At 39.9% G+C, this 25,757-nt stretch overlaps 1 protein-coding gene across 2 annotated transcripts in view; it reads right to left on the reverse strand.

The window, feature by feature from the left end:
• Positions 1 to 25,757, reverse strand: part of IRS1 (insulin receptor substrate 1) — a 56,034-nt gene that overhangs the window by 19,249 nt on the left and 11,028 nt on the right. Inside the window, exon 2 of one of the 2 annotated variants that reach the window (XM_072867367.1) lies at positions 12,323 to 12,457. The exons of the other annotated variant lie outside the window; for it this stretch is intronic. The gene's annotated coding sequence lies outside the window, so the exon portion shown is untranslated. Of the gene's footprint in view, positions 1 to 12,322; positions 12,458 to 25,757 lie in introns of those variants that run through there. 2 annotated transcript variants of the gene reach the window in all.

The following is a 25,757-nucleotide window of genomic DNA, read 5'->3' on the forward strand; positions in this document are numbered from 1 at the left end:
ACATCAAGTCGACATGCCGCCAACAGCACAGTGTAAGGGTGTACTCTGCAGCACAGCTGTGTGTGTGTCTTTCAGCAGAGCTTCGATGTTTGCTGGAATTTTCCTATCTGCTTCAATGAAAACCAATACCTCTAGTTTTCACTGCTGGCTGTTTATGTGAAACTAAAGTTAGAAGCCAAGCTGAGCAACATCGGGGGGTGGGGTGTCAAGACAAGTGTGTAGCCAAGTAAGAAGATGCAGGAGGAGCCCAATCTCATTCTTACTCAAGTAAGGAAATAAAAGAAGTAAATTAAAGAGTTATGCCAATAACTCTTACCCTGCAAAGCAGATTTTGAGATGACAAAAAGACAGATGCATGTTTTTAAGTAACATGAAATACAAAATTTCATGCGGAGCCAGCTACCCTTCTATAACTAGTCTAAATGCCAATTATAGCAGACAATTTAAGCTAAACGTAAAAAGCCACAAATCTCACAGTTTGACATAACTTCCAAGGAGGTGTTAAACTTAACTTTGAAACTATACAAGATGACTTCAGCCTTCTCATAATGAATATGTTATTGCAGAACACCCAGGAAAGAACAACCATGCCCATCAAAGCACTCCGTGATTTGTGGGAACAGATAGGCTGAAGATATTATGTGGATATTTCACGTATTTCTCCAAGAGTAACAGCAGGAATTTTCTGCTCACAGAACTTCAGGGATGAGAAGCTGACTGTGCAAAATATCAATGGCAAGACTTTAGCTAGTAGCTTCAGTAATCTCTGCATGTGACAGGGCTACGGTCACTCCTAACTGTGGCAGCTGGATTAGCGATGCTGCCATGGGAATACTGTGATGTTTAAAGTTCTACGGCACCAGTAACCTGTGATAGAGAGAGGACAGGGATCCAGCCTGCAGACAGAGGCTTGTAGCCTTCAGCACTTCATCTTTTTATTAAAATAATTCCTCCATTCTAACCTCAAATGCAACAGATAGGCTGCCATCCCCGCACTAGTCAGAACTCAGAATACAGCTTATTTGACAGTTTATCAGATGTTTTTCTCCCTTTCTAATAGGCTCCTTTTACATTTGATACCAAGCTGCATCTTTTCTGTTCATGGTAATGTACTGCAGCCTGCAGCAGCAGCTGGGGACAGTAGATCTGCCTGTCCCCTCTTTCTGTCTGGTTTGGAGCTGCATGTTTTCCACTGCCTCTCCTTATGCCTCTAGCTGCTTGTAGGGTGCAGCTGCCCAGGAAGCCTTCCCGACATGCTACGTTACGGTCAATTACCTCATTATTAGAGAAGAGTATTTCGGACAGCTTTCGCCAACCTCTCAAAGCTAAATAACCAAGCAAAGCTTCAAATCCAACTGCTCATAGGAATACATATATATTAGGAAGTTGGACTGGATTTCAGTTTCTGCTCTACAAATACAGTTGGGAAAAAAGCCAACTTTCATAGAAACAGAGAACTGAACGAAGTTGCTACAGTCTTCTAGGCTGCGAGCTCTAGCTCTCTTCTTTCAGTAGTGATCAGGCTGTAACATTACCTGTAAGCACCCATCTGCAGAAGAGTAATACCTATGCTTTAAGTAGCAAGGCCACTTGAATGGATATTGAGAGCACTGAATTCACCACTGCTGGTATGCAGTTTACAGCTTTACTTAGCCACAGAGAGAATCTCAGCCTCTCGCACTTCCTCTTTTGCTGCATTTGTTAAATGCTCTCTCCATCAAAGCATACTCAGACATGTACTTTCAGCTCCCCTGGATCAAAAGATGCTGACATTAATCCCTGAATACTTGTATGCAACACACAGGCTCAGGTGGGCCCCTGCACACTTCCCTGTGCTACAGAGGTGGACTCCACGTTACCCTCAGAGACTGGCCAGCCATCACCTGTGTAGATCAAACTGTAGCAATATAATATTTGAAGAAGTGGTAGGGCTACCAATGGACCAGCAAAGCAATCTAAGGAGCTTTATACTGTGGCCTTCCATAAAAAACCAAACAGGTTTGAGGAAGACTTCATTCCCGGCCCACTTCCTTCACTCCTTACAGCTGATAATTTCTAGGGAGCAAAAAGAAGTCACAAAACAACCTACATCACCATCATCCTCCTCCCCCATCACTAGAGCAATAATATGGTAAGAGAACAGCAAAAGTGAAGCTTGGCAGAGTTGCTCAGGCAGACACATCCTACAAAGGGACAAAAAGCAAAGGAGGTTTTCTCTATATGTTTGTTTTTCCCTGTTGCATGCCATGACTGGAACCAAATCAACCAAAATCCTAACACTTCTAAGCTCAGGTCTCCAGTGTCAGTGCTCATCATGTTACCAACCACTCTGTCTTCTTTTAGTGCTTTTTTACCACCCACCAAGAATGGCTTTTAGATAACCTCATCAAACTCATTTAATGCAAATTAAAAGATTATTTTGGTCACTAAATACAGTATCAACATTTAAGAGTATTTTCACTGCATTAGGTGGAAACACTAGACACTCTCAAAAATGAATGAAAATGGTACAGAGCTGGCTCAAACAGTAAATATTAAAGACTGTTCATAGAATAGTAAATATTGACATTGTTAATGTAAGTATTTCATAATTTATTAAGAAAGTATTCTCTTTGCCAAAGAAGAAAAGCTGGGAGATTTTTGGTTGGTTGGTTCTGAAGTTATTGAGCAAGCTTTACTTTATACACTTCTATTCAGTATTTAAAAAAAAAAAAAATCAACACCCCCCCCGTCCCCAAACAGAGGCTCTTTTTCTGTATTCTAAGAAGTAGAAGTGTACTGCTGAGATTTATGGTCTCTTTCAGGGAAAGACTTTCATATAACTTAAGATTAATTTACACTTTGAGCTATCAAATTTTACTGCAGAGTTATGGAAAGAGAAAGAGGGGACAGGGAAGGCAGGAAGAAAGCAGGACAAGCTTTCACAGGGCTCATACTCAGTGTTCTTCCAAGACAACTATGCCCCAGCAAGAAAAATTCAGATGGATATATCCACATGAATAATAACTATTGCTAGCATGGCCTTCTTAGTGACAGATTCTCAAGCAGCTTGACACTAGACTAAGGTAAAGCCCAACTGTGTCCAGATTTAGATATAACCTACCACTTTTCATTAATGAAGTTTTCCTGCAGGATAAAACACATTGTAGAACATTACCTTAAAAATGGGACATTTATTTCTCTGTAAGAAACTGAAGTTAAAAATAAAACAAAAAAACCCAGCACTTTTGAAAGGAATACCCTCACCATGTTTTCTATTTTTCTTATTATGCCATTTTTAGCATTTGTTCAAATTGCCATTTTTCAGCCTTGCAGTCTCTCCAGTCTTAAAATTATGCAAAAACTCCAAGTTCTCTTTATTAATGTCTTTTAGATGATTTCCACACAAATTAATTCTAAAAATATAACAAAGAAAACCACTAACAGCACTAGGCTCACTGTCTTCCAGTTACCAGTGGTTACCACCCTACAAGCCACTGCTATACTGAAGTTAACTTTGTGAGGATTTAAAAAAAAAACAAACACATTTACTTGGAAATAGTGTAATATACTATCCTAGACTCTAACAAAGGACCTACTCGCATTCTTCAGATTAGAATTCAATGCCTTCTAGCTGTGGGTTTTACTCTCGCTCACGAGCAAGGTCCAGCCACTGGTCCAACCACATGAATATGTAGCATTGGTAACTTTGAGATGAGGCAGGGGAAGAACAACTCGCATTTCTCAAAGCACACTGGGACATAACCAAATACCAAGGAATATGTCACACCGATGAAGTGATAAAAAGTGTATTTGGAGTCTTGTTACATAAATAGCAGTGTACCTGCTTACCACCACAAACTGAAGGCAGCAATGTCTAAATAAAATCTTATCACTAATAGCTGAGCACTATCCTAAACCTCTCCTTGTAATCTGAAAGGAAAATGATGAGTGTGACCCAGATGAATCACATTCCCAGATGGACTCCCCAGTACTTTTTTCCTGGCTAGAAAGAAAGAAATTTTTTCCAGCTTACTATGAAACAATAGCCATCTCAGCTTGCAGTACCGATGAATTTAAGCAAGTAGATCAACAGTCTCCCTTGGAGGTGCAGCTTACTGAACATGAAGAAAAAGAGGGAAGCTTCATGCCTCCCATCTAACCCTGCTGTGAATAAGAATATAATTCTGAGTGAATGACAAAAAGATCCCACTAAGCCTGAGAGCTCAGGAATATAAGAAATGCCCAGCTGGGTCAGGCCGATGGTTCATCTAGTCCAGAATGTGCCTCCAACAGGGCAGAAAAGGTGCTCTTTAGAGAGAACCCGTAAACCATGTTCTGTGGTCCACTCCCCTCACACTCTACCTGCTGACCATGAACTCTCCTAACCCTGTTTTGAACCTGCCTACACGGCCTGTTTTCAAAACATCCAACATGCAAGTTGCATAAATTGACTACCTTTTGTGTAAACAAATACTTTCTTTAATCTGTCTTAAACTGATTCCCAACCAGTTTCATCAAGTGTCCTGTAATTCTGGTACTGCAAGGTCTCTGTCAACAAGAGTTCTGCGTTCACCTTACCCACCACCTCCACGATCTTGTAAAACTTGATCATATTGCCCCTCTCAGCCTCTCATCTTCTAAATCAGGCCTTTTAAATTACACAACTCCACACAAGGCAGTGATGCTATCCCCTTAGACTGAGGGTTGCCCTTCTCTGTACATTTCCTAAACTAAGGGTACTAACTGTTCCTTCTTAAGATGTGGACACCAAAACTGCACCCTGTGCTCAAAATGTGGTGGGCACGCAAGTGTTTTCAATACTGACAAAATGACACCTTTTTCTTGTCCTCAGTGCCTTTTTCTGATTATGCCAAAAGGCACTGCCCATGGTTTTCTGGCTTTTTTTTTTTGGCTGCTGCTGCTCCACATTGCAGACAATGATTCTGGAGAACTGTCAATGACAACCACAAGGCCTCTTTTCCAAGTTGCAACCCTCAGTTCTGAGTTCAACATCACACAAGCATGGTTTAGTATAATTTTTTCCTTACTGGAAAAAACTTATGTTTAAAAACCTATGTTTACCTATGCTGACATTCATCTACCGCGTTTTTGCCCACTTAGTTACGTGATGGCCTTCTGGAATTCCTCAGCACTGACACAGCATCTAACTACCCAAAAGTAACAGTAATACTGTTTTTCATCAGAACTGGAATTATTTTGAGGCTGGTGCAAGTTAACAAATCGAGCTGTTGGTTTGAGTGATGTCTAGAAGCCACAGGGAAGGCAACACAGATCAATCAAGACCACTAGAGCTAGTTTTGTCATTGTGGGAAGATTACCAGAGATAAGAGATTTATTAAGCAGGACAGAAATCAGGTGCAAAATTCAACCAAAACAAAAAAAAAACCAAACCCACACACATCACACCCCCATAACTGATAACTGAGAACAGTACAAAACCTGCAATGGATTGTTCATAGAATTGTAGACTGGTCATAGATGTAGCTACCTGACCACTATTACGGAGGAAATCAGATCTCTTGTAACACCAACTCTGGTGATACTCTAGCATGACAACCAGACAGCAGGGTTCCTAATGTCGTTTTGTATCTGTCAGCTATCAGTCCTCACTTTTACCTTACAAGGAAAAATGACTGTCAAGGAAATCTTCAAAACTACCTTTTAAAAAGTTAACATAAAATCCAAGCAACATTGGAGAAAAAAGATTATTCTAATTAAAAATCATATTGAAGATCAAAGCAGGATTCTTCTGCTAAAGAATTCTGTATTTGGGCAAAGCTGAATCACCGCAATACCAACAGATATTAAACAAAACCTTACTCAAATTAGAGGGCTACAACAGCTTATGACACAAGAAAATTAACCAGTAGCTGTAAACAAAAGCCTTAAGAACTTCTGTGATTAATGTAAGATCTTCTCAAGAAAGTAAGTATTTTGGCTCAGCTGCATCCTGAGCACTGTTATACCACCACAGGAATCATCATCTATCGTGTGCAGCACTGCCAAGGGCTGTCCCCTAAAATGTATTACAGAAACTTCATGTAGTAAAAGTAGCAATTGTAAAGGTAAAAAAAAAAAAATCATCAATTTTAAAAATTAGTTTCATCAGATTCTGTTGACTAGACAGTGATTGTACAAGAGAAAGCTTTTTTTTTAGCCATACCTAGTAGACCTGGGAGTCTATTTCAGGTTTGTTGGAACAGACTGCTTCCTAACAAATATAAACATCACATTCGTTTTGTATTTTTCATCTTCAAAGATGCTTATACATTGCACGTAACAATTAGCATATACCGTACTTACTGAAAAAATGCCCTATCCCCTCGCCAAAACAAAAGAACCCCACTGACTTCCAGATTCCAGAGTGTAAATGAGTTTCTGATTCCAACAGATATAGGTTTGAAATCTACTTTCTCCATCCTCCCCCTAATGTGTGTGTTGGGATTTTCTGAATGTTCTGCTCAGCAGATCTGTTTTCAGAAACCCCTATTCTCTAAGAATCTTCCATTTGGGATCAGGTGATGGATGGGTACTGACTTTCTTTTCTTGATATTTTGAATGCTAAGAAACGTTGTAGCAGCCCAGAGCAAGTGCTTCTGGAGTACCTGGTACCAATGGGGTGTTACCTTCTGCAACTGAATGTTGCTGGAAGCACTGCACTTTCGTCGAGTGTGCTGAAGCCTAGTCTGCCATTTGTCCTCTAGAATAGTTTCCATCATCTTAACTCTATTTTCCCCAGTATGAATGTAAAGCGGGACATAATGAATAATAAAAGGAGAAAATCTATAAAAGAAGAAAACTTACTTTTGGTTCTCAAATGAAAAACCTTGTAAACTTTTGTGCACTGTCTCTTAAATAGCAGGTTTTTGTTTTGTTTTCCTGTAAGTCAGCCAGTCAGAAGTAACAAAACATGCTCAGTAATGGGTATGGCAAAGTCACACTAAATACACAGAAGCTTTTGAACCTGATTACCAATGATCACAGCAAGCCCTCCCTTCAATACCAGGACTGTCCAGTGCAGAGTACAGAAATTGTGAGCATGCAGACAGCTATGCAAAGCAGTCACTCTTCTCAGCTCTTCTCAACCTGCTGCTCTGCTGAATAAACTACTGGCATGTTCTCCACAGATCTGTCACCAAATAGCTCGATGTTAAAAAACACTCCAGGAGAAAGAATCAAAACCAAGAAACCCTTCCACTCTTAAATGGAAAGAAAAGTATTCAGTGACTTCGCTATTAGTAACCTACTTCCACAGAACAATAAAGAAATCTCCTTCCGATGCTTTCCTGCCTGAAAGCTGAAGTGGGAGTTAGTTTCAGCTTCTCTCCTCTTCCTCTACCAACTTGAGTGGCCAGAGGGTTTTTCTGAAGGAGTCAGAGCTGCCTTTCAGTCTCCCAAGCAGGTGAAAAAGGCAAACCACCCTGTGGAAGGAGCGGGGGAGTTCAGAACAGAAGCAAATGAAAGGCTATCAAACATGGAAAGCATCAGTAAGTTTGGGGAAGAATTAAAAAAAAGAAGGATTTGTGTAATAAGGAATTTTTACAAAGTAGATTTTAATGCTGTTGCAGTGCCTACTTAAGGGAGAATAGCTTGAAGCATTAAGCTGCATGGTGCTACGTGTTGCAGCCTCTCAATCTTGACCACAGAATCAGCAGCTCCAAATTCCTCTGGCGAGTATCAGGAAAGAGCAATTCAGCTGCATCACTGTTTCTTCACATAATATGCTTTTATTTTCCGATTCTAAACAGGGAAAGGTCTTTGCCTCAATGTTTAAGTAAAAACAATTTTTAACATTATTAAAGGATACAGTTCTCTTGGGAAAAAACCCAAACATTCCTACCTATACAAATTTCTATCTTCCACTTTCCGTACAATTTAAATAAGCTTTGCACTCAGAGTAAGTCTGTTTCCATTTTTAAACAAAAGGTGCGAATAGTTCATTAAAATTAAGCCATTCTCAAACACTGTTCCTTTCATCCTACAAATTCTTTCCTACCTTGTCCAGCTCTAGATGTTCTGTGCACTTCGATCACACATGACATCAGAAAACCTTAGATGCAATTTCATAACATGAAGAAAACACTAGAATTCCACTGCTAACTTCACAGTATGTCTGCTGTCTTTTCCTTATGAACAGTTTAAGTCTTAAGAGACAAGTCTCTTACTTTGAAACCTTAACACAGCTTCTATTTCAGTTCTTCAAGTTTTATTTTCCTTACAACCTTTGTATGGAGAACCTATTTTCAAAACATTTTGAAACCTGTATATGCAACAACAACTTGTTAGCGAGTAAGTTGCCAGTATACACACATTTGCGATACTAGCGCCTGCTAAGCCAGGTTTTTGGTTCTTTACCCTGCACATCCCAAGTTTGTTTAACTTAGTAAAGCAGAAAAAGACTACTATCGCATTTACCTTGGCATGTACACATCTAGTCCTCCCCTAAAAAGCAATCTGCCCCACATAAGTCAGAGGCAATAAATAACATCATTTATAATCTGTTTAAGACAAGCAAGGGCTATGTGTCAAACATTACAGCTCATCTCTCTCCTCTTCCCAATTCTCTGCTCTATTCATTAGATCAAATCTTTTGGTTTCTCTAACCTGCATTTGCCATTAAAAAATATTAAACTCCCTTTAAAACATAACAGTACTTAATAAGAGAAAACTGAGGAGCTGACAAATTAAATTAACATACTGTCTTAAAGCTGCGCTTACAACTTTGATACTTCTTGTTTTATACCTCTATCCACAGTGACCAAAGAAACATTCACAGTCATTTTAGAGGCTCTGAAAGGCTGCCCCAGGAATGTTTGAGCTGAACACAGTCCATCCTGCCCATCTTCAGAAGTCACTTTGCAGTGGTCAGTCTAGTCCCAAATCACAGACTGAACATCAGAATGGAAGATGTATTTACCCTCAGTTGACTACAGTGTTTACGTGTTTTCACTTGTATCTGTTCTATTCCATTTGAGCCAATTATTAATTTGAGGTTCCCTGGACTGGGACTTTCATCTATTAAGGCATTAAGTTATTAAGGGAGATGAGGCACATGATGATGACAGGTTAGTGCATCTAAGATTATTATCTATTATTCTACATCTTTTATGAATTGGTCATGCTTGACTACAAGGTAATGGATACAGTATAGAGGAGTAAACTTAAAACAGTTTCATCCAAGAATTTTCAGCAAGATCAAACTACACCATTCTGTCAATCCTTTAAGAGTACCTCTTAGGTAAATGATAATGGTTTTTGCTGGTAGATCAGTACATCCTAGTTATCAAGCCTCAGGAAACCTATAAAACATTTAGGGAGACTGCATAACAGAGATGTGCCAGTACATGTTGCTGAAAAGACGCTTCTGCAACTGAAACAAAACAAACCCTTAGCATTACAGGCATCGCTTGGACTACACATGCAAGTGGCACAGATCCTGTCATGAATTATGCTCACATAGGTGGAGCACTTAAAGTTTCCTACTAGAGATAACACTGTCACTTGCTCTACTGAAATATAAGCCACGTGGTTTGCACAAAACAAATACAAGATTTGATGGTCTAAGGAAGTGGCATTTTGTAGCATGCGATACTAATTAAAAAGTCTGAAGAAAAACGAAGTACAATGTAAAACAAATTGCCAAGTTGCAAAAGAAACACTATCTATATTGCCAGTGATAATTAAAAAAATATTGCACATGCACTTCTAAAAAGAAAAGTTAATTTAGTGCTTATAAGCACTGTGCTCACTCAAGTCTGTGCTGACTCAGGAGAATGCAATCCTCAGTTTATCCGTGGAACAGGTTTTCCTCCAACAGCTGATTACCTCCTACTTGCTCAAAACTCTTTCTGGCCTCTCCAGCAGCAGCAAAAACAAAGCTGTCAGTTGTCCTGCCAGCCAGCTTTAGCATGTAATAACGTTTTTAAAATAGTAACAACCTAGAATATTAACAGCATACACCTTAATAAACAGGATGAGGCATAGAAATCGCAATCCAGCTCTGCTGAGGCGGCAGCTGGATCGCATTTGGCGGGAGGGAGCAGACGCAGCAAGCACCAGCGAGCTCAGGACGAGGGACTGAACTTTGCCCCATTTACTGCGCTCACGTACCGCAGCTTCGGGAGAGGGACCGGAACAAAACGGCCCCGGAGCTCAGAGTCAACAAGGTATTTTCTTCATATTTAACACTTGCAAGTGACACGTTTCCAGCTTAGGATCCAAACCAGCGCAGTAGGTAGCACCAAAAAGAGTATTTTTGTTCTGCCTCTCAGCGAGCCACGTTAGTCCTTCATTAAAACATATCCGTGAAGCAGAAGCAAAGCCGGGCAGCAAATAAACCTCATTTAACAGCTTTCCTATGCTTCCTATGGTGTCTGTGACACTACAGTTCTTGACTTGAGGTACTTAAGTGTCTAACTCCACCACAACAAAATATATCTAAAAGTAAATATTTGATGGTTTCTAAACGACACAAAAAAGTTAAATGGTTGATCTAGAAATATTTTTAAATTAACTCAGAAAGGCAAGAAATGGGACCACAGCTGAAGTGAAAGAAAAAGGAAAGCTGCATAGAAAACTAAGTCTCCAGTAATTCCCAGCCTTAAATTGCCCCACACAAGTGTAACGCTTAGATTCCCTGTTAGTTCCTCTAAAATGGTTTATCAGACTGATACAGGCTAGGAAAGCTGACGTGTACCCTCCGGCCCCTCAGGTCACCTACTCACAGGATACGAAATACCCTTCTACTGCTTCTCAGAACACTCTGAAATATTTTTCCATCATTTACGTGACCTCATCCTTAAGGACACTTTTGAAAACAACGTTCGGTGCCTTCTGACTCACAGCCAGTGGTTTCACTGGCAGCCAAACATGTGCACTCCAAAACACTCTCTACAATCTAAATTGCAAATACAGTACAAGTATATCAAGTTCCCTTTACAGTTTATGGCTTCATATGTGAGGGGAAAAACCACTCGAAAATAAACAGAATCACAGCTATACCCTACCTTATGGAAAGGACTTCAGTTATAGAAGGACTGTGAATGTTTTGTCCAAAAAGATAGCCCAACTGTCTATTTCTGCTGCAATAAAGCTAAGCAAACAGCTTTCAGCAAGAAACAGAGGGGATCTTTTACTGGCAGTGGGTAAAAAAAGCTGTAAAAATTCAAAGTAAAAGGAAACACAGAGGGGAGGAAAAAACCCCGAAACCTTTTTATCCCCTGAAGTACAAGATGGAATTAAAAAAATCTTCTGTTTCAGGGTGATGGGTTTGGCATCAAAATTCGTAATTACCCTCGTATCTCCTCTCTCCCTTTTGCCTTTCTGAAATTCTAAGCTAATTTCAGAGCTCTCTGAACTTCTTCCCCAAGGCAAAGACATGAAGCAAACTTCCACTGGAAAACTACCCTGTCTCTTCTGCATGGCAGAGCACAGCTGTGGAAGGAAAGGGTGTGCTCGCTTTGAAGTCTCATTATTAGCACTTGTATCTGTTAAATATAGCTCTCCCTCCAGCACGGCTCGAGTGATTGCGCTGTGCGTTTCGATGCCTTTTGCTTGTCTGTACCAGTTGTCTGGCTGGTGCTCTCTCTCAGGTGCCCCCAAAAGAGGAACCTCCCAAGCTATCTGGTTTCATCATCCCTGAAATCACTGAAGATTTAAATTTAGATGACTGGGGTCATAAAATTCAAGAGTTAGAAACTATCCTCCCTCTTCAAAATGCTACAGTTCCAGGTTGTTTTAGGGGGAACGACCACAGCTGTCTCAGCTCCACTGCACTGAGAAGAAGCTGCATGTGTAGCTCACACAAGGTATATGGAGCTCACTACACAAGCCACGTAATGATTGTGGGGAGGGAAAAAAGACAGATCATCTGTCATTTGCTTTTTAACAAAATATCACTTGATGTTAAAAAGGATCCAATTCTTATTAAATAATGAAAGATGTGCTTTTTAAGAAGACTGCTGTTACTCTTAAATACCAATCAGCAAGTAGAAACAGCAAGACAGATTACAGTGCAATGAAAGCAATCACACATGCAATTCAAAGTTAAATACAGAGGAAAGGAAGCTGGTATATACATCATATTCCTGGTTACAACCTTTATGATGCAGGCTTGAAAAAAATCCTAGTGCCAGCACTTCTGGACAAGTTTCGGCAGAAACAGCTGCCCGGACGGAGGAGGGGGAGAAAGCTTGACAACTCGAGTTCTGTGAACAAGGTGAGGCTTATTGATTTGGGGTTCATGAAGACTTTGAATCTCGGCAGTGCCAGAATGTTACATATTTGGACAACGCCCAGCCAGTGCTGTACAGGAACTGAAGTGATAACCAGTGATAATGATTATTCGTATTGTTTACACTGCAACAGCATACAGGAGCCTCAGTCACAGTTGAAGGCCTCACTTTACTGGCCGCTGAACAAACAAAATAAAACGACAGTCCCTGCCCCCGCAGACCTATAGGGAAAAAAAGAGACAAGATACATCAGAGCACATGGAAATAACAGCGTAATATTTCTCAACATGTCATGAGCCGCATATACAAGTTACCAAAGGCCACAGCCGAGCTATTTCTCATTAATTAATGAACATACAGCTGCAATTGCGTAACTATTCAACATCCTTCCTACATCCACATCAGAGAACTTCCATCCGAACAGCGAGGCTTCTTACCTTTAACTATGCTTAGCAGACTAGTGCAGGACACACAACATTAAAAGAGAGTGCTTGGAGTTGCACTTGGGCGTTTTCATTCCCCCACTTGTCTTTAAAGTGACCATCATCTAAAGCTTTAGAAATACATCCTCACTATTATGATGCACCAGATTAGCATTTGTATGGTCAGATGATGAGCAATGGGTTACAGTAGCATGGCTTCTATTAATTCCTTCATGGCCAGAGGCCTTAGGTGATGTGGTTATTGCTTCCAAACTGAGCCCACTGAGCCCATTACAGAGGTCACCCACCAGGTATCCCATACATTAATTTCTAGATTTCTCCTTTTTAAGTAAAAATTTTCATTAACTAACTTTGGTCTTTGGGATCTGCTCTTTATTTGGCGTTTCCTGAAAAGATCCAGAAGGTTTTTCTTTTAAGTTCATGATTTTTTCCCCTCCTCTATCTTTCTAGTCCTGAAACATGAGGAAAAATCTTTATTTCTCCTTCTTTGAAATAATGCCTTGAGTTTTAATCACTTAATCCTGGTTACAAAAACAATTAAGCATACATCTGTTCCTAACTCTCAAATAAGTAGTAAGATGGTAAAAAGTCCAAATTAAAATACTTGCTTGTAGAGCTGAGAAAAACAACCTAGAATCTGCCTTGTGGCACAAAAAAGTGTCCCCCTCCTACTGCTTAACAGCAAAGTAAATTACTTATTTATTCCCTGCATGTTGAAGTCATATGTTGGGCAAGGTAAACTACCAGTTCATCTGTTGTTGATAATGACAGGCTTACAGAATAAGCCTCAAACATTGTATTTGTTCTACTAGCTAACTGTTACAGAAAGTTTAGTGTGACACATTTCCCAAGGAGCAAGACATTGTATGCTTCCACAAGCACCGAGAGAGAAGACAGATACCCTCTCAGGATAGCTATTCAAGGGAAAACAAACCAAAACAACAACAAAACCCCCATCTTGCTACATAATTCAGCACAATCACTCCCATTTCTATTAATAACTGGAATTCTTCTTAAAAAAAACCCACAAAACTCTCTATAGCTGAAAGACAGAAAAATCACTAGAGTAATTAACACTCCTAAGCAGAAATTCAGGTTTCTAACAAGAGGTGCCCAGCACCATTTTGGTACCCCTGACCTAGCAGGTATGAGACTGGACCATGTAAGGAGATGCATACCTTTCTGGAGCAGGGGCTGAAAGCTAAACAGGAAGCCCGGAAGCTTCTAAAAAATGCACTAGACTAACCATAAAGGATGAGATTTGGCTGTTTAACATCAAATGGGTTTACACAAAAACAAAACAAAAGAACCTTTGTGCATAAGGCTCACTTCCAGCCATTAGACTTAGAAAGTTTCTGTGATCCTAACGCAGGAAAAGACCAAGCCCCTTCTGCTTCACACCACCAGTATAATGCCTCAAGGCACAGTTACTGTCCTGCCCCAATGAAATAAGCACTCTGAAAAATGAATGAAAATGTTTCAAGGAGAAGATGATCATGGTTTCATGTCTACTGTCCTGTTGCTGTAAGCATTCCCACCTACTTTACATAGCCCCACTGCACACAGCATCCCCTCCTTTGCCCAAGCACAAGGGACTGCGTAGCAGCATGATGAATTGAACCTGAATTAAAAATTGATTTCTCCCCTCCCCAAGCCATGTTACTTTTAGCCTGGATGAGGTCCCTGATGTAGCTGCCTGCTCAGCTACAGGAATGCTTGTATTCGGACGAAGGAGGTGGCAGCATGGGAGCGGCGTAAGAACGCTTCTTCAAAATGACAGTCTAAAAAGTAGCAGTGAAAGGATGGTGTACAAGCATGCCCAAAGCCTCACACAGGTATTTGTGTACCAGTCCCATCCATGCTCTGAACTGACAGGGCACAAACTCTCCCTTGTCCAGAGGCTGTTCAGAGGCACGTATGTAACCGCACCTGCTCCAGTAACCCTTTCCTCTTCCTGGGAAAGAAGAGGTCCAAATCAGACAGCATGTTCAGCTCAGCAGCCTGATTCAACACAAGAATATAATGTCATACACTGTGATCAAAACCGTAAAGGGCTTATGGGGGAGGGGGGCAAATCTGGTTTAGTCAGACGGAACTTGAGCTGATGACTGAATCTTGAATAGCTGTTCATACCTGCGGTCCACATAAGCAAACAAAGTCACTGAACTTACCCTGGTTAAAATTATATCCAGTTGTAAAAAAAACAAAACAACAACAACAACAAAAAAAACCCCCACAAAAACACCACGCACCCTGATCTGCTATGAAATGTCTCTGTGTCTTCCCCAAAGGTCTAAATGAATCTTTCACTTTATGCCATCGTCTCCTTTTGCCCAGACCAGTCACTATTATGCATGATATTAAAACACTTGTATTAAAATGCTAACTTTCTTAATTCACACTTTTTGTTTCTCTGTGCAAGTTTGTACATAGGCCAGCCTTTAACATCGTAGCATTTTTTTCTTGCTTAATCAAAGCCTTGTGTGTGAGGACACTGACACACAATAACTTGGTATTATTCAGCCAAATCAGAACACCCTATATTCAACAAACAGAAGTATAAAACAGATTTTACAAATCTATGACATACACGTCAGAAATATTTCACAAGTGATTTTCATTTCAAATCTTTGATTACCCTTTTTCTCTGGAAAACAATGCTCTTGGGCAGATTGGCTTACACATCACAAAGCACACAACTCTCACTCCAATGCACACATACACTTCTACAGGAAAGAAAAAACTAGAGAAAATAAGAGTTCAATAGCATTCACTATCAGCTTTTAAATACTGATAAAGAACCCTTGGAAAACAGCATTTCTGAACATACAGCAGCACTACAGCACTGCAAACCCTACCTACTTCCCTCTACTCTGTCTACAGTACTGAGGAAACTCCGCTCCAGTGAAGTCAATGGACGTTTTGTTAACAATTCTTAAATTATAAAATACCTCCAACACATTACCTGCAAACACATTAGCAAAGTCATCTCTTCCTGCTGCCTTCAGGATAACGGTACAAAGGACTATGTGGCTTAAAAATTTAACTGTGGTACAGAAAAATAAAAACTAAGCCTATTTTTCTACGGCACTGCAATTCAAACTGCAAACAGATCCAAAGGCATATGCGGATACAAGGAAGAAACCCTGGAGAGATGTGTCTCAAGCAGAAGGTGAAGCTGCTTCAAATGCCAAATGGCTGGGCGGCCTTTGGAAAGGAGATGCCACCACACAGCATCGGTGAACTGAGCTTGCATGGAACATCTGAAACTACACGTTGAATGTTTTGGTCCAGCTTTTCTTATTTCTGGTTTCCATAACATTGCTAATAATAAACTGCCAGATGGCAACTGAAAAGAGTGTGTTGTGTGACCTTCAGCTGCTGAAGCAAAATGAACTTGGGGGAATCCTGTCACTGACTGACAAACACATCCACTAGACGATGCCAAATATTTGCACTGCCAGAGCTACTTAAGGTGGAAGAAAACCACTCATCCATCTGGATCAGTGGATTTCCATGAGTCTATGAAGAGGAGGAACATAACCTCAGCACAGTAAGCCAAGCTCATACAACACGACATTTAAGGTTCTTTTTCCAAAGAAGTAAGAAACCTGTGTCTGTGTTCTTTTCCATGTTTATTTGGAGACATCCAAGACATACCTTTATATTAAAAAAAAAGGGGAAAGAACTAAACTTCCCTCACTTCCTTGCTCAGAAAATACTCATTGTTTGGATGAGCCACTAAATTAACTTCAGCTGTAGAGAAAATGACTCATTAAACAGAACAATCAAAAATTTCACTGCAGAGAGGGGGAGGAGGTAAGGAGGAACTTTAACCTTCCCCCTCTCCTGCCAAATGAATGACATGGTAGTTTGAAAAAACAAACGGAATGCAATAACACTTCGTAATAAATAAGGCTTAAAACAGAAAGCTACAGAAAATTGAGGCAAAGAAAAAAAAATGCCAAGCTACAGATGACTGTAATAGCTCTCGGAGCATTTTAATCCTCCAACTGTACTCAAATACATCTGGAAATGTTGCACGGAGCAGCAGAAAGGCAGAGCTATCTTTAAGATGTTACTTCCTAACATAGATCATAATGTTCGAAGTTCAACAAATAGTTAAAAGCAAGTTTTGTTTTTACAATCATGCATCTGCCAGACAACATACATTCAGTTTTGTATCACAGCACAGTGGACAATATGCAAAAGACTTTTTAATAAAAGAACAAAAATTTTCTTCCCCAGACTCATCTGAGTTGCTATGAGATCAGTAGGAAATGTTTCAGGGAGACTGATGTGTCCTATTGTAGTCAGTTACTTATTGAATCCTCCTATAATCACTAAATTTGAACGAGAATTGGGGGCAGAAAGGTGGGAATCCTGCCTGTTTCTCATATGACATCTTGAGTAACTATATCAGAAGGTCTGAAAGACAGCTGTCTGAAGCCATTACATATATTTTTCATTTTCACCTGAAAATGTTTTCCACATACATATAACCTTATCTGAACTGGAAAGGCTAATTTGTCAGTGTGGATGTTGGTTTTGGTGGTAAAGGTTTGTTTGAGAAGATGACTAACACAGACAGCTAAACTAGTATGAATACTAAAGCAGTAGGTTTGCCAGTAAGAGACGCCTTTTCTCAGATACAGCTTATGATTTTTCACCTGAACCAAAACAAGCCATAATGGAGAAGTGTTTTTTTTCAACAGCATAAATACACCTACACTGCATTCACACTTAAAACTAGTACCTCTAGGGCGAGTGAAGAAGCAAATCCATTTCAACAAAACCTCTCTGATTCTAACCCAGCACACCTGCGAAGGCTTCTGGGGCTGAGAGACTGCTGGTACAGCTCGTTCTGGCCAGCTCGCAGCTGGTCAGGCTCATACCTCACTAAAAGCAGTTTCACAGCAACTGTGCAGGCAGGCAATTTCAAACACAGTTTTTGCAGTTGGCAAAAAGGAGAACCCAGGCCAGAAGCAGCAGTAGTGTAGGCCAAGACAACCGTGCTTTCAACGACAGTATAAGGCACTAATCACATAAGGTGTTCTACTTGAAGTTTTAAATAACCCAAGTCCAGACTGGGGCAAAAAAGAAGTTTAAATTCTGCCTGAAAGAATGTTGCAGATGACGCTTCACAGTTGGTTTTAACCAAACTGGGAGCAAGCTGCTGCCTAGAGAAATGGTCCAGCATTCCCTCCTAAATAGATTTCCAAGTGCTCCCCTGTGAGCAACCACAGGTGATGCCAAAACCAACTCTCCAGAGGAACACGTGGTCAAGCACACAGCAACCACAGTGTGGCCTTCAATTACTTTAAGCTGATGGCAAAGCTGCGCTCTGCATTCTGTTTCTAAAGTGGAATGATTACCTGTACTTATCACAGCTCTTTCTGGCCTTAAATCTGTCATATGTACCTGCATGAACTGAGCCTAAAGACTCAGAACAGAGAAAGTCGCAACAACGGTAGAAGTTGCAAATATGACTATAGGATATGCAGATAAAGCCAGCAGCATGAAAACAGACTCTAGATAGTGATTTGTATCACTCCTGACTTCACAAAAACAAAACAAAAACCTTCAAAAAGTTACAGTGAAGATCAGTAAGAAGCTACCATAAGAGTGTATCAGTTAAAAACACAAACAGGTTGCAAAGCTCTAGAAACAACAGGAGTCCTATAACGCAAAGGCTATCATTAAGTATTCTGTAGTCCTGTTTATTCTAAGCATATAGCAGTCCTGCTAATAGTCTTTTGCTTCTACCTGTTCCTTCAACCTAAATGCAAATGCTGAAATGTGACCCAAATCCATAAAGCACAATTAACATCACAGGAGTTATTTGATAAAGGAATAAAAGCTGATGAGCTACTCTAACAAACATAGAAGTAAACAAGCTTCGAATCAAAACAGATCAAACATCTCACCAATCTTCAGGAAAAGAATTTTTGGAAAAGATGAAATACCCAAGGTAGGAGATAAATTAGACATCAAATTACAGATAATTTTGTAGCATTTTAGAACTAACTCATCACTATAGCTAATTAAAATTTATGGGGACTTGCTATTAATTCAAACAGAACAGTGTAGTAACAGCACACGGAAAAAAATTGAAGCGACACATTCCAAAATGAGGCATGTTGCCCTAGTCCCATCGACTTCAAGTAGGTACAGCAATTTACATCAGCTGAAGATTCCCCCCCTTCCCTGCCAAGATGAGAAATACTTCATAGCACACTCATGCAGAAGGATCATCATTCAAACCTTCCTCCAAAATATGTTTACACAAATGTGACCAACATCTTATACCATTTTTTTCCTCTAACAATTCTTGGCACATCAATGCTTTCCACTCCTGCAATCCCACAATGTTATCAGCCTAAGTAACTTTATTCATACCTATGTTTAAAATTTTATAACCGCCTATCAAGCTAAAAGATCATGAATCATTTAAGCCATTAAAGCCCAATTACATCAACTGAAATATAAGCTTCCCACCATTATTCCAATTTCTTCTGCTGCTTACTCAGCCCCTCTACCCCTTCCTACAACTTTGCCTTCTCTAACCTCGTGAAACTTCTCTTACAGAAGACCCACTCACTAACTGTCCAGCCAATTTACAAAGCCCGCCTGTCACTCTTACCTTTCAATACATTTAACCACCATTTCTCTGTACTTGTGGTTTTGTCCTCTCCTCTCACCCTCCCAACCTCCTGCCATTTCATGTATTGTCTGCTGCTCCTCGTCTGGATCAGATGAGGTCCTGTAACCAGGTCTTTTCTGTGCCTACACTTTATTTCTGCACAATCATATCAGTTCAAATATATTTAATTATCATGTATATACTGACACTTGGCTTCACAGCAGATTAATTCAAATTAAAGTGATTAAAATAATCAAATTTAGATTAGCAAATGAGGAAACATCTTTTTATGATCTTAATGGTCATTCTCAAAGAGCGATAACCACTAAATCATGCCGATCTGCAATATAACCTTTTAATTTAGCAGTTGGTATAGTCCCTAGTTAGACAATACTGTTAGTGTATGTTTATGCAGATTCTTGACATAAAATTAATGACCAATATAGGTCACTATTTACTAGCTAGTTAAATTTTATATTTATGACTTTTCAAGCTGTGTTGGAATGAAAACCAGGATGAAACTGTAAAATACTATGCACTGTATTTAGTTATCAGTTAACTAAAAACTAACAAAATATCCTGAACACATAAGGAAGTTGCTTAACAAAATAAACGTTGCATTTAGAGACAATTCTTTTTTTTTTAAAAGCCTCCTCTTTATTTAGTAGGTGAAATTGAGTGAGCTTGACTACTACGGACTTCAAAATTTCAGATTTAGTATTGTTCATTACTTTTTTTTTAAACTAAAAAACTTTAGAAAGAAAATCCATTTTCCTATCTTTTCAGTATCAGTTGATCTCACTCAACATTGAATAAACTACTCATATAATTAGGCTACTCATATCCCAAAATGAAAATAAATTTCTCTAGATATCTACTGAAGCAGCTGCTGTTCTCAAAAATAAGGTTTTAGCAGTTCAAACCCCGATTCTGGATACTTCACCAATCATGTTCACTAGAGCAATGGTTTTATTTCCTCTAAACACTTGATAGTTATGTTGATTGAAAGGCCTGTCTTAATTTAGTTAATATTAGTCTATTACAGCACATTTAGTCCTGAATACAGGTTTATTTTTGAGAAAGCATTATAAAAATTACTTCAACCTGAACCACCTCGCTTTCTCAACCTCAGCTTGCCTTCTCCAGGGATGTGCTACCACCACCCTCAGGGTCAAAACAGAATTTAAAAGAATTGTAAATATTTGCTCTCTTCCTGGGAAAGCACTACATAGAGAGGGGAAAAGAGGGGATATGCATATGGGGAATTGCATCAGTGTAATTAGAGTTTTATCAAGCTGGTAAATGTCTGTGTAGGCAATCCCTTTGCTCCAAAGGGTATTTCCTAATTAAAAATATGCACCCCATTTTCCAGAGCCTTTCTACTGAAGGAACATCTCACCACCGCCGCCCAATTAGATCAAATTGGGTGGCTGGCTGTTTTTGTTTTGTGCATGATAATACAAAGACTCTCCAAGTTCCTGCTCAACAAAGACTTGTGTGAAACAGGCTTTGAAGACACAATAACATTCCTCTTGCGAGTTTCAAGCCCGGAGGCTGAAAGCACCAAGTAACTATTCATTCTTCCATCTTGAGACACATTCCTAACCTAGTTCAAAGGCCTGAAAAAACATGCCCTAGCTACATGCCTGCACACCTTCAGAAGGGCTTTTCCCTTGTATCAGAGCTTGCTAGGGAAAGAAGTTTCATACAGAAAAGAATTAAATGTATTTGAGAGTTTTGTTTCATTTTTAAGAACCTTTAAATTGTTTAAAGTATTCAAGACTGTCTTGTATATAAATTGATCAGCTATGTTAATCCATTTAAGAATAAAGTTTCACCATTTACCTGTTTAAACTACAGTGTTCACACACAGTGCACTGATGCTAGCAGATACCAGTTCTTTTAACTTCTGCTCCCAAGAAGCAGCCGTGGGAGGAAGGAGTGCACACAGCAGTTGTAAAAGGAAGAGGGATAATTTGGAGCTGCTTGGTTTCCATCACTGCTCTTCTATTTAGTTTCATCTGCCTCTGTTTTCATCTCAAACTGGTAAGATAGATGTAAATCACACATGGCTATCCACCCATACCAAGATATCCAAGGAATTCAAGACCATTCTGCATCATGTTCACCAGATGATGATAAAGTCAACAAAATACAAGACTATTTCCAAAATACTGACACTAGAACAAATATTAACTTTCAATGAGAAAAATATTTACAGTTTTCAACCTACAGCTTCCTAAACAAACTAAATGCCTCTTTATACATTTTATTTTGCTGTTTCTCAGAAATCTGAATGCCATTATGTGCAAAATGAGGAAATACAAACAGTTACTAAATAATACGTCAGCCTAACTATAGTTGCCATTTACTTGTATGGAACCAGCACAGAGAAACAGTGAGAGCATGCAGATGAGAGTAAAGGCAGCTGAGGTGAGACCACCCTTTTCAGTAAAGCAAGCTGTTTAAATCTGCCCAAATGCCTTGCAGGACCACACCCTAGATGTGCCAGCCAGCCTGATTTTTGAGATTCCTGAACAGTAGATACCAAGTTCCCTTTGTTTGTAATCGTTCTCAGTACATCTAAGCTCTAGAAATGCTAGGGTTTCCTTACCAGTATTTCATTTTATGTATGTGATCAAGCAATTAACTATTTAGTACTCGTGCACTTCCCTTTGTTTTTCAAAGGGCAACATTATTTTTCTACAGTTTAGTTGCCACTAGTTAAAAAAAAAACCAAGCAACTTTGTTCTGCAATACAGAAAATCAAAAGTGGATCGAGTGCTAAAAATACCATAACACAGGAAAGCATGAAGGGATGGTATACTGTGCCTGTGCTTTGCAAGCAAAGAAGTCAAAAAGAGAAATGGAGTAAATGTAGCAGGTTAGAGAGAGGCAATTTTTTCACTTTTAACAAAGCAGTTCCTACCTGTCCAGAATATATTTTCATCCTCCTAAGGATTTCAATTAGTCACTTTCATTTTCACCAGATGGAAATGGTTCAGTTTACCATCACTGCAAAAAGGTAAGTATTGCTCATTTTTCCCTTCACGCAGCCATCCTACAGATCTTTGTTCCCACCAAAACAAGCAATACATTACCTTACTGACATCTACGAGTCATTTCAAATCCTCTGGGCAAGCTGTCCTACCTCTTTCAAGGACTGTGCAGCTGGGCTACCTGCTGTTGGTCACTTCCATGAAATACAAGTGTACTATGAAAGGAAAATCCTCACAGATATATTCCACGGTAGAAAAAAAAAAAAAAAAGAGAACATCATCTTAGCCTCAACTGACGAAACAACTTGTTAGTTTATTTCCTTACTGTTCCATAACATTCTGCTCCATAAATGCTACATAAATGCAAGGTCCTGCACCTGGGTCGGGGCAACCCCCGGTATCAATACAGGCTGGGGAAAGAAGGGATTCAGAGCAGCCCTGTGGAGAAGGACTTGGGGGATGAAAAGCTGGACATGAGCTGGCAATGTGCGCTCGCAGCCCAGAAAGCCAACCATATCCTGGGCTGCATCAAAAGAAGCGTGGCCAGCCGGTCAAAGGATGTGATTCTGCCACTCTACTCCACTCTGGTGAGACCCCACCTGGAGTACTGCATCCAGCTCTGGAGCCCTCAGCACAGGAAAGACTTGGACCTGTTGGAACGGGTCCAGAGGAGGGCCACAAAAATGGTCAGAGGACTGGAACACCTCTCCTATGAAGAAAGGCTGAGAGAGTTGGAGTTGTTCAGCCTGGAGAAGAGAAGTCTCCCGGAAGACCTTATTTCTGCCTTTCAGTACTTAAAGAGGGCTTATAAGAAAGATGGGGACAGACTTTTTAGGAGGGCCTGTTGTGACAGGACAAGGGGAATGGTTTTAAACTAAAAGAGGGTAGATTTAGACTAGATATAAGGAAGACATTTTTTACAATGAGGGTGGTGACACACTGCAACAGGTTGCCCAGAGAGGTGGTAGATGCCCCATCCCTGGAAACATTCAAGGTCAGGTTGGACAGGGCTCTGAGCAACCTGATCTAGTTGATGATCTCCCTGCTCATTGTGGGGGGAGGGGGTGGCCTAGATGACCTTTAAAGGTCCCTTCCAACCCAAACTATTCTATGATTCGATGATTTTGCTATTTTGAAGTAACAAATAATTCAGAATTTGTGATCAGGAATTATGGGAGAGGAATCAGTAATTATGACAGCACAAACTTTTCTGAGGAAATGAAAATTAATCCCATCTTTCAGAGAACATTCAGCCAACATCTCCATCATTTACCTACAGTGCCTGCAAGAGTCAGAAATGGAACAGCAGGCATCATTTCAGCAGAAGTGCCCAAACTTTACTTCTCTGGGTATCACCATTAGAGAACGAGTACCATGAAAATGCACGTTGTACCATGCCAGGGCAGGCAGCAGACATTACCAGCCTTATGTCATGGTAGGTGCAGGCACAGCAAAAGACGTTCTGTTGCGCCTGTATCTTCTCCAGGAAAGAGAAGGTTTTTTTTTTTCCTTTTTTAATATCAGTATGAAGACTCTTGCATACCATATGCATCACTGCTGACACTGACTCCCAAACACCTTGTCCATCACTTGCACAGAACTGGGAAGTTACTGGAAGACCATAGTCTCCTTGCACTAGTAATTTTCAAGGTATTTCAGCAAAATGACTAAATGCTACTTATACCTGGGCACCAGCACTCCCCTGGTGCGCAGAGCATACAGATGGCTTCCAAGCTCCCAGTTTGTCTCTGAAGCCAAGATGTCTCCCCTGTTGCTTGTTCCCTGTTCTCTAGGGGTTAAAATGTTATTTTCTAACATAGCAATCTTCTCTTCGAAATTCATCTTCATGCTGAAGATGAATTACCATCCAGTGTTTTAATCTAAAAGATTCCCTCACTGATACACATTAGCTGTTGCTCTAGATGTCTTTTTGCATCTCTCGGACACAGCGCAGGGCACGGGAAGCTTGAGTCAGAACTGAAGCAAGCAAGTCACAGCTTCAGCCACAGCGTTTTGAGCTCCCCACCTGCCTTCCACTCCTCTACAGTCACTTAAAAACTGATAAACAGCAAGACCCCAGATGAGATATGCCGTAAGAGGAGAGACGAACTCAATCTTCTACCTCCATCTACACTTTCTGAGGTTCTTTGATTCTCTCGACCAAGACGTGTCTTCTCCACAACTCCGGGTACAGTGTTTAAACATGGATGTTACTAGTGAGGTAAAGACGTCCAGGATCTTGTGAGAAGAATGAAGGGCAGCTTTGGGTTAGGTTTGGTTTTTTTTTTTTTTTTAAAGTCTACAATTCAGTGAAGTAAGCACAGAAGGAACCCATACAATCACTGGCTTAGTCTCCTCCACTCCATATGTTTGAGCTTTTTACTCCTTCAGGGAACTGTTCCATTGAAGAAAAGCTCCCATTCACAGACTCGTTATGTATTTTATTGACTGGCAAAGCCAGCTTATGGAGTTCCTGCCCCATAGTTATGTCTTAACAAATATTTGCGCACCACACTGAAAGCCAGACCACTGAAACTGGACAATAACCAAGGCTGATAGATAATTCACATTTTTTCTATTCACACAGATTCTACATTTCAAAGAAAGCTTGTCCAATGCTTAGGTGCCCTAGTGGGTTACAAATATCCAACCTACACAGACTGGGGGGAAAAAAAACCACAACAACAAAACCCACAGTAAATTAAAATTGTAGATGGTCCCAGACTACTACCTTCCTGCATTTTATAACATGTATCATCAGACAGTTCAAATGTGCAAGTACACTTCAACAGCTCTACTAGCTGTAAAGTGTACAACGTAACTCCATTCTTCCTGAAGCATATCTTATTCGAAAATTTAACAGGTCATTTCTTCCACATCCCCAGCTTCCAGAAAAATGGAATTTTACAACAGTTGACAAAATGTACACAGGCAAATCTTCTGTGATACACCACGGGAACAGTATGTTTCACCTTACAGCTCAGGTGGCTGACATCAGATCTTTTAACTAGACTCCCAAATTATTACAAACAGTTGAACACACACAAACTTTCACTGTCTCACCTACCTGATCAAAAACTACTCTGAAGAAAATACACTTTGCAATTACCCAAGGTTAAATCGTTAATAATAGTCTTCAGAGAACATGACCTAGATATGTCAAACATGATCAGAGAGATATATATCAAGACATCTTTTAGTTAGTTAAGAGTGCCAGGCTTATTTAAATCTCCTTTATCTGTTCACACCTTGGCTTTTGTTATATTCCCCATCATTTCTGTAAGCGGAGAGTAAAGCTGTTAAACTTGAGAATTTTTTTTTTTTAAGTTATCGACACCTCTCCTTTACTACCTCTTATCTCCTGTATTCAGAATAATAATTATCACGATGACCATTTATCGAAAACCCAGAATGATGTAAAAATAGAACAATGCTA

Source organism: Ciconia boyciana, chromosome 7, assembly GCF_034638445.1.
Source record: "Ciconia boyciana chromosome 7, ASM3463844v1, whole genome shotgun sequence".
Taxonomy (NCBI): Eukaryota; Metazoa; Chordata; class Aves; order Ciconiiformes; family Ciconiidae; genus Ciconia; species Ciconia boyciana.